The sequence below is a fragment of the Urocitellus parryii genome, chromosome 1 (assembly GCF_045843805.1).
Source record: "Urocitellus parryii isolate mUroPar1 chromosome 1, mUroPar1.hap1, whole genome shotgun sequence".
NCBI classification, from domain to species: domain Eukaryota; kingdom Metazoa; phylum Chordata; class Mammalia; order Rodentia; family Sciuridae; genus Urocitellus; species Urocitellus parryii.
The window spans coordinates 208349524-208360635 of record NC_135531.1 but is presented as its reverse complement, the minus strand read 5'-3'; positions in this window follow the sequence as shown (position 1 = coordinate 208360635).

The window sequence follows — 11112 nt, the reverse complement described above, 5'->3', positions numbered from 1 at the left end:
GCAACTGGAATACAAAGAGAAAAAAATAACTTATGTGTATAAAGTCAGTAATTCATATACATGATTCAGGTCCATGTCTTCTGGATATTTTCTTAGTATATTTTGGATTTCCATTTCAGAAACAAGACTTTTCCTATTTGTCCATTCATTCATTCTCATTTTCATAAAATATTTCTCATTACCATATACATTTCTGGAACCATATCAGGAATTGAACATCTTTGGTGAATAAAATATAAATGATCCTTCGGTTGAGGAGCACACAGTGCAGACAATTAACAAGTAGACACTATGTGGTTCTCATTGTGATAAGAGCCCCGAGGAAAGAACAATGAGAAAGGATAATAGAGTGAATTCAGGCTGGTTAGTCAGAGAATATGTCTAAAATCGTGGAAGACGGGAACTGAAGAATTAGAAGAAACCAACCCACAGGGTAAGGACAAGGTGTGTATGTATGTTGGGCAGGGTCTGAAACTGGTGACAGTATATCCCAGAATGAGAAAGCATGTGTGACAGTCCTGAGCACTGTGTTTTCTCATCACCACACAGATGGTGTTCATTTCTAGCAAGATTATTTTTAAATGATTCTTTGTCCTTACTAGTGAATCATATCAAATGTTTCATAATATTAATATATCTTCTTATTGGTCATTTCTTCATCAAGTTACTATATGCTGAATTACTCATTTGTAAATTTACTGTATTTACATCTGTAGTTGACCAGTGTCCTAGGTGAGATATTGTGATACTGTATGAATACTGTTTCTCCTTAAATTTTTGCCCACTGATTATAGAATACAATGGTGGGCCTTATGTGCAGTATTTATTACTAGTGTGTTTGCTTGATGGTAATTATTTCTTTTTCCTCTTTATTAATTTAAAGTGTACTATGAGGAAGGGCTTTCCATATTTTCCATTTGCTTATTTTTTCAATTTTTATTTATATTAATAATTACTTGTAGAAATTTATTTTACTCATGGGTTGAATTTCAATAATATAATCAATTATTTTATTGTACAAATTGTTCCAGCTTTGGCATTATTTAGTTCCTTCAGGTTGGACTACATGTTTTTTTGATGAGCCCACGTCTTTTCTTTTCTTTCTTTTTCTTTTTCTTTCTTTTTTTTTTTTTTTTTTTTTTTTTTTTTTTAGCCTCACTTTGCTTTCTGGTATTAGGAAAGGTTTGAGGCTCAGATTATATTTTCCCTCTCTCAGACCCAAAGTTAATCAGTTCTCCTAAAAGTCCTGGTTGCCTTTATTGGATACAAACTTAATTCTTAACCCAAAGTGCATATTAGTTTCATCCATGGGCTCTTGATTACATAGTCTATTAAGTCCAAATTTCTGAAAAAGCATACCTGAGTTTTTAAAAAGTACACAGGTAATCACATATGTATTCATGTTTGAGATCCGTTATTCCAAAAGACAGGGACAGTATCTGTGCTATTTTTGTGACCCAATAAAAATGAAGCTGGGGATGTTCTGACTTGCCCATCCACTATTGCTAAGCCCTGCAATGCACAAACAATTTATCTTCTTCCCCAGACCCTGAGCCTCCTGCCCAGATCAGCTACTAGTCTCCTCTGACCCAGAACCAGAAGATGGTCACAGTCCTTAATACCAAGAATTTAGGAGCAAACTACAATTACTGATTTTAAAAATTACACACACACACACACACACACACACACACACAAATAGGTGGAAGAAAAAACTAAACCAGCAAGAAGCTAAATTATTGGTGGGGAGAAAAAAAGAAGAGCAGTCTGTGCAAAAGAGATCTAAAAAGAGGGGGGTAAAGTCTAGAAGTTTATCTGTGGGCCTGAATTCGATAGTTTTGATATTCTATAAAGCTGGGTAAACAATGGAATTCAAGTCTAATTAGATTTTTAAAACAATTTTTCCTACATGAATGGAATACAACGCTGGTATTTCTTCCATTTCCTGTGGAGAATGCTCCCTTTCTTCCCAATTATCTACCTTAAATCCATCCTCTATCACCTCAAATAGCCTACATCCTTCCAGCCCCCATTGGACCCTCCGTTCTCATATTTCATTGAGAAAAAGAAAAGCAACAACTGCTAACTTGCAATCTGCTTCAAATTATATTCATATACTTCTTTTCTTACCTTATCACTATGTATGACTAAAGTTTTTTTTTCCTTTTTCTTGTTAAAATCCAACATTCCTCTTCAGCCATCCCTAACTGCTATGACTCCTAGTTAATTGGCTAGTTCCCTGCCTTCATTTCTCAATCCATTCTGCTAAATTACTCATGCAGTAATATCATTCACTCATTCATCCTACAGGTATTCACTAAAAATTTATCTCTACAGCAGCACTGAGAATTAATATACCCAAAGATACTAGCTGCATTAAACACTGAAGACCTAATTTTGGAGACATATCTATAAACTAATAATTAAAATATTTTGCATTAAGTATGATAATAGTGGCACATAGTTAGAAGTAGCTAAAGAAATGAGAACTTTGTTCTCAACTATTATAATTTATGTCATATCATTTATTTAGCATAAAATGCAACAGTTTCATGACTTGTCTTTCTCTTACAGTCACCCCAACATCATAGTTCTTCCTGTATAGAGTAGTGGAGTGATTCCTCAAAAATAAATTTAATCATGCAATAGCTGTTATGGTCCTTTAGTACAACATGGGCTGGGACAAAACTTTTCAAACACTTTTCAATCTAATGAACCACTGTTATTCTTCTAATCAAAATATGTCCTTTTAATTACTTAGATACTTTTCTGAAGAAAAAAAAAGTCTAACCCACAATACTAATCTCATGAATCCATTTTTGTCCAACTGACTCTTAGAACAGAAGAAGTTATTTTGAGGAGACGGGCTTTCCTAATTCCCCCAGCCTATGCTGGGTAATACCACTAAGTGGTTCCATAGGATCACATTCTTTATCATCCACTCATCACCTTTCATTTTAACTGCTCCTTAATTACTGATCTGGTTTTCTCACTACATGAAGTTCCAAGTTCTAGTTCTTACTAGATGAAGGCGCAGACTATTTTTCTCACCATTCTTGCCTTAGTGCACATCCCAGTGTTTGGTACATGGTTGTTGCTCAGCAAATATTTGCTGATTAAGTGAATGGAATCAGGAATGTTCAATGCTTACTAAGAGTGGCAGTATGGCTAAAAATTTTCTAGGGATTTTGTAGACAAAGGAGGAAAGTTTTCATAGAAATGGGACTAGTAATACATGTTTTCAGGGGACTGCTAAGAGTTCCCTGCTCCTGAGTAGAGGACACTGGGGCACAGAAGTGGGGGCATCTGGTTGGGAAGCAGAGGGACCAGAGGAGGGGAGTGGTCTATATGCTGTTAGGTACTTAACACTTCAGTGCATCTTATAGGAAGTGTAGAAATTCCTTAAATCCCTTTAGTATTGTTAATGGAGAAAAGATAGTGAACCAACTTGGGCTATAATATTCCTTCCCTCTCAAATCTAAACTTAGAGATGAGCCAGAAAAATGGGAAGGTTGATATGTCTAAGAGTTTTTAGGATCTACCTAAAGCGGTTAAAACCCCTTAGGGTTCTTGGAGTAGAGGTTGGTGAAAAATCTTCTGGATTCCTGAAACAAGGCCAGGAAACATAAATAAGGATGGGAAAGGTGGCAGGTATGGGGAAATATTCTGTCTGTATACTTTATACTGTATTCAATGTGTCTTCCCACATTGCCCTGGTCTGATTATTGACCAGGATTATTAAACATCAAAGCAACATTGTGAACACAGAGTCTACCAGAGGTGGCAGGATCAAAGCAAGTACCTGAAATCATGGAGGAAATAGCCAGTGATAAATAAATTCATGGACAATGAATGGCAGCTCCCAGAAAATGGCAGGGACTAGAGCAGAAATCCTATTAAGTTCCCTTGGAGTGAGGAAGAATGAAGGGTGGGGAGAAGAAGAAGGAATGAGTTGAATCCAAATCATAACCTGAGAAATCATCATCCATAAAAGGCCCTCACCCCCAAAACCCAGCTCTCCTGGAGGAGCAGAAACCAGAGCTCAGGCTTGAACCTCTTCCTCAAAGTTACCATCATTAGTAAAGAGTGTGTGGCTGGCCACCAAAAAGGAGAATGTTAACAAATGGAACACAGGCAGCAAAACTATGGAACGGATAGAGAATGTACAGCTATTGGTTTTCAGGGATATAGAAAAGATATGAGCAGGAGAGCAGGAACATGGAGCACGAAAACAACCAACTGGTGACTGGCTTAAAAAGCAGTTATTAAAATAAAGAGGTCAATAAATTTGCTTTGAAAATAGATTTGATAGTACTAAATAACTTAATAGTACTGAATGACTTAATAGACTGGAATAATAGGACAAGGAACTCTAGATAGAAGTGAGCAAAAGATAAGGGAGGAAAGAATGATGATGAGGTGCTAGAGGATTAAGAATGAGAAGAAATAATAATCAGGGTTATATGAATAAATAATAAAAATGAATTCCCCTAAATAAAAAAAATGAAAGTTTGGAAGAATGTACTGTTATGAAGATCTCCTAGAAAACAGAGCTTGGGGGAAAGGTTACAGACTACAAAACTTTTAGAAACTGCAATTCTAAGGTGGTAAAACTGAGTGCAAAATGCAGGTGAGGGAAAGAAAGAGGAGAAGCAGAGAAGCTGTGGTGAACCATGGAGTTCACAGTTCACCATAGCTTCACCTCCCCACACAGAAGATCACAGTGGGGTTCAGCTGCATTTATTTTGCTTACATTTATTTTGATAGCAAATGTTTCAGGGAATGGGAAATGAGAAGGGCTCATCTGCCAGATCCTCTTTCCAGTCCACCCTATGTCAAAGTTTCTCTCCCAGTGCATGAACTTCCTTGGACCTCTGGAAGTCTCTATCTCAACTGGATCCTACATCTACACACTGAAACTTCCCCTGAGCTTGCAGGTATGGGGAAAGCCCTGTGTATAGTGTGGAAGAAGGGATGGAAGTTAAGAAGTGGAATTGGTAAGTTTTGTTCTCTAGATGAATGATGGAAAATGAAAAAAATGAGCAAACATATCCAAAGCTCAGCCACACAACTGACCAAAGAAGAGGGTGAGTTGTAGTGACCTGAGCTAAAAGAAAAATTTCCCATATTATCTTTTCAAGAGATAGGTATTTGTAAGAGTTAGAAATTAATAAGGAAAAAATCAGCAGAAGTTTGAGTCTGAGTGATTTAGGTGTATCCACTAGATGAATAAAATTTGAATGTATAATATTCAAAGAAGCAGAAGAATTTGATTTGTACTGGGAATGAGTGAGGCAAGAAACACAAAGAAGAGCTATGGAAAGTAAAATTCCCTAAATAGGATAGCAAAATTAAGTTCAAGGAGAGCAGCACTTTCAATAAATAAAAAAAAATATATCAAAGTAACTAAATAAGATTCAGAAGGACCAGTTTTCTCATGCCTATGAGAAAACTCTTTCACCTAAAAAAATGAGAGAGATTGAAAACAAATTTAAAAATGGAAATTTAGTTTTCCAATTATGAGTATGATCTTATAATGGGCACTTATTTTATCCTTATGTCAGGGACACCAATATCCAACAGATGGTGCCCTTATTTGGGATATTTTTTCTCAGAAGCCTTAAAAATTTTTTTAATTAAATATAACATATGTTGAGAATTATTAATATTATAGAGGCCTGATGTTACAGGAGCCCAATACATATCATATGGAGACCTAATGTTCAAATAAAATTGGAGTAAACTTAGTGGGCAGAGAACAGTTTTACTATTTTTTTTTTGGCTTATTTTTTGCCAGGCATCTGTTTATTTCTCCCAATAGGCAAATTAAAAATGATAATATTTTTCACTCCTCAAAGGCAAATTAAAAGTGACTAATCATCATTATCATAGCCAGCATTTATTGTCTGCATGCTCTTGAGATGAGCCAGGTGTTACCAAAGTGTTTTAACACAAACAAACTCCTTTACACAGGAGCCCTATGAGACAGGCATTGCTACCCTCCCAATTTTATAGATGAAGACAAGACACTAAGGCATCAATGTCACAAAGCTAGTAAGTACAGAAGTTGTGACTGGAATGTAAACATCAAGGCTCCAGAGCTCATACTCTTAACCATCACACCTCCTGCTGCTGACAGTTAATTTACAAATGTTGCTTTTAGTCTCATCTGATATCAAAGTCTGCAGCTCTCTCAAATAGGAGCTGTATTCTCCAGATGTTGTTCATTGTACCTGGAAGTGGTATTGCTGCTATTCATGCTCCTTATTAGTACATACAAATAACTGACTGTCCTTTTTCTCTAAAAATCCAGCTTTGAAACCTGTACAGTCTGCAACATTGCTTTGTGGCAGTCAACTACAGATTCTGGGGTCATCTTCCTTTTCCTCAAAGGGCTGGACCTGGATCACATTCATTCTCTAATTCTTCTTCCACTATGAGATTTAGTGGTTTCAGTAGCCTCATAGACAAGGCTTCCAACTCCCTGCTTTCACAGTTTGGTTATCCCCAATGCCTCCAATGAAGTGATCCCCATGATATCTCAGTCCCTCACACCTGTGGTCACACATGCAAAAGTTACCAGTAACTGCTTCCTTCATCATCTCACTTTCAAGCAATCTCCTTGCTGACCACAATCCTCTATCTTTTCAGCATATTGGACTCCAGACTTGAATCAACTCTTCAACTCACGTGGACATGAGTTATTTTATCTAGCCACCTATTCTGTGCCCTGCATCTTCTTTCTGTCTTAAGTTTTCTAAGTTTTCTCTTACCAGTGTGAGATCCCATGGTTCACCATTTTAAGTACTGCTTTGTATTCACCCAGAAAATTCTTGCTTCTATGGTGTTTATTGCATTCATTTGCCATGTCCTCAACCCTGGTAAAATCAATTCTCTTGCTCATTCACCTTATTCTGAAGCTGTACTCACGCAGGTCACTGAGGATAGTGAAAAAGACAGAAGCATCCCAAGTGGCCTAAATTTAATCTCATAACCACTAATCTCATGTGGCCTTGGTCTATTCACTTTCCCATTCCCCTAAAAATTATGTTGTTTTCTTTCCTCGGACGACTAGCCCTTTCCCTTCCATAGATTTCTAGTTCACTGAGACAAAATAAATGTAATCTTAAAAGAAATTTTGCTCATTCTTGTGCCTAAATCTCTCCTAAATCTGACAAGTGGACTTCTGTCCTGTTGTCTGTGGAGGATATGCCAGGGCTCCAATCTATACCTATTTTCTTCATTTTTCGCACTGTATCCAAGTCCCTCTACCACCCTCAAGGACATTCTTCTAAAAATTTCTGCTTTCTTCTGCCTGATGAATTTCTTCCTTTGTGCTCGGTCATTTCTATGACCACACAAACATACTTTCATACTACTCATCAAAAGAGGTTTAAAAATCCCTTGGCTTCAACCATTTCCTTACTCCCATTTCCACCTATTTCTCTGCTCCCAGGAGAAATGAAAGTTCCAGACATATTTAGTGTTGCCCTTTCCACTTCTGTCATTCTCTATTGCAGTTCTTCAGTCTCTGACCCTTCTCTCTCCAGCAAATCTGCTCTTGTCCAACAGTCCTTTCACATTGCCAGATATACACTGTGGTCCATTCTCTCCTTTCACAGTATTTGACTAATCACACCCTCCTTGAAACTATCTTTAGCTGAAATCTGCAACACAGCCCTCTTTTCTGCCTCTTAAGTCACCAACCACATTCTTTGTCTTCTTTGCCCTTATGTCCTAATTCCTCCCATTTCTAAACCAATGCTTCTCCATTTCAGCTGCACATATGAATCACCTGATTAGTTTTTCAAACTACATCCATGCCCAGGCCTGAAAGAGACTAATTAAATCAGAATCTCTACAGGTGAGGTGACAGGCATAGCCAATTTTGTTAAAGATCCCCAGGCGAATCTACTGTGCTGCCAGGCTGAGAACTTCTGGAAAGGTGGCATGCCTGGGGCTGCATCTCAGACTGAGTCCCTTCCATCTGCATTTCCCTAGGTGATCTCATCTAGTCTGCATTTCAAATACCATCAATACCTGGTATCTTCTTAATTTTTATTTGCAGCCAAAACCTGTCTGCTGAATTCTGAAATTCTATGTCTAACTGCTTGTTGTCATCTATACTTGGGATAATAATTTAATTCTCAAAGTTAATACATCCCAAATTGAACTCTTAGTCTTTTTTTCTAAAACCTGTTCCTTCTGCATTATCCCCTTCTTAGTAAATAGCAATCCAATCTTTGCAGTCACATGGATCCTTCCATAAATAAATGTTACTGTCATGGAGTCATCATTTGTCCTGCCTTTATTCTATATCTCACATCCAAACTGTCAACCAATTCTTTTTCAAAATACATCCAGACTCTGATTACTTCTATCCCACCTTCAATGGCACACCTTGATTTGCATCCTTTTCCCTCTTCCTCTATTATTAGAGTTAATAACTGGTCTTCCTGATATTGCACAAAAGGTAGCAGTCAGAGTGATCCTTTCGTCATTCAGATCATGCCACTTCACTGTGTGGAGCCTTCCAATGGTGTCAATAACCTAAGCCCTCTTGACTCACTGCTACCTTCTAGAACTCATTTCCTTTTCTTTCTTTCTCTCTCTCTCTCTCTCTCTCTCTCTCTCTCTCTCTCTCTCTCTCTCTCTCTCTCTCTCTTTCTCTCTCTCTCTCCCTCTTACGTGCTTTCCACTCTAAGTACATCAGGCATTGTGCTGTTCCTAAATTGTGCCTGAGACATTCTTACTTTGTACTTGGTGTTCTATTTACCTGGAACATGATTCTCCCAAATATTTTCCCTGACTCACTCAAATGTCTTCTCTTCATCAAGGTAGCCCTACATAAAATGTACCACCTCAACTTACATTCCCTATCACCCATATTTGCTTTATATGATGTTTTCAGTTTCTCCTCAAAAGCAGGGTTCTCATCTAATCCTGGATTAGACCCCGGCACTGCTATGCCCTAGGTACTCAGCCATCGTTTGCCAAATACATGAGTCCAGCTTGGAAAGCCAAGAATTCTGGCCATAGCCGGTGAGGTGTTATTTTTAAAAACTAAAATGTCAAAGGACCAGGCAAGCCTTTTGAAAACAATGTATATGTACCTCAAAGACCTTTACTCTTGCACCTTTTGTGAAGACTCACCCTTTGATCTGGATGTAAAGTTGAAATAAAACTTAAAAAGTTATTGCAGTAGTGTGGCTCTAAATAAACGACTATGAAATTTACATTCTTTGAGTCACTCAGGCTAAAATATTTTCTGCCTACATTTAAATACTGTCTGTCATTTTTCTAAATTCTCCAAGACTATAAGGCGCCTCAGCTCTTGTGAGACAAGTCAAAGTATTAGTACCAATATATACATTGATAGTCAAATAACATAGTATGAGATAAAAATGAGATTAAAACATATTTAATAGTAAAAATGAGTCTCACTTAAAACAAAATTATACCTTTTATCTGAATCAAAAAATTTGAATTACAGACAGGTCAATTAATAAAATAGAGTTGGGCTTTTTTCTTAAATATCTTTATAATCCCCTGGGCCAGAAAAGAAAAGCCTTTTACAATAGCCAGGTTGGATAGACTCTAAGGCCAAAGTTTGCATGTAGTAATTCTGAGAGGAAGCAACTACATAGTTGTGTACATACACATAGAGTTAAATGCTGAGTGCTAGAATTTGATATTTCCTATTTATATAGAAACAAATGACTATCTAATATTTTTTAACAAGAAGTCCCAGTTACTCAATGTCTATTTACTTAAAATTTCTTTAAATATTTTATACAGGATTTTAAAAGTCTGTATATTAATATATGCTAATTATTTATGGCCGTTTCAAGCTAGCTCTTATATACAAGCAAAATTATCATTACCGTTGCTTTATAACTTAAGGACAAAAACTAAGAAACAAAAAAAAAAAAAAGGAAAATTAGTTTGAGTTAGGAGAACATGTGAATCCAACATACTGTTTCCTACATACACACTAGATGTCACTGCATGACCTGAAATATTGGCCATAATTTGATGTATTGCCTTATAGGCAAGATAAGAGCATAGCATGAAATAATCTCCAGGTACATTCCCCAAACAGCAGCACCCTTGCTTACATCCTACAAGTTGTATTGATACAAGTGAATTATTTTTTTTTAAATTTATTTATTTTTGAGTTGTAGTGGCACACAATACCTTTATTTATATGTGGTGCTGAGGATTGAACCCAGAGTCTCACACATGCTAGGCGAGGGCTCTACCACTGAACCACAACTCCAGTCCCAAGTGAATTATTTTTAACTCCTCCACCAATTCTGTACACTGAACAATTCTGTGCACTGAACTCAAAGCAACATTAGTTTTTCTTTCCACTATCAACTTTATTTTCCTCATTCTGATATCAACTAGAAATGTTTGTATTTAATGAGTAAAAAAAATGGTCTTTAATCTAAAAAATTAAAGAGAGGTAAATAAAAATTAACCAATGAGCTATTATGTTTCAAATTCAGTGTATAATTCTTGATGCCTTGGACATGTCAAGCATTAGTAGTAACCAGGAGACACAAATATGAACGAGTTTTTAATAAAGACCTCTGGGAACACAGATCAGGAGACTCAGAGAAGTAAGGCAACAGGACATCATCCCCAGAAGAAACATAGCTGATCATCCTTTGAATGACTCATGTATTTGAGGTGGCTTATTATTTGTGCTCTTTTTTCTTTATTAGTTGCTCATGACAATACAATGATCTTGACATATCATACATTTGAATCAAATGGGATGTAATTTCTCATTTTTCCAAGTGTACAGGTTGCAGAATCCCATTGGTTATATAGACACGTATATACATACAGCAATACTAGTGTCTATTTTATTCTGCTGCCCTTCCTATCCCCTCTGCCCCTCCCCTCCCAATCTTGAGTTATAGCAGTATTTGAAATGTTTATAAACTGTACTTAGTACACTGAGATGTAAATAGTTGTTTCCCATAAAATAATTCCACCATTAAAGAAGAAACAGTTGGCTGATAACATAACCATCAAGCTCATTTTTAATTGCAGAATTTCTTTCAGTTTCTGCTTTTCAAACATGGATTGCAAATCTCTCAA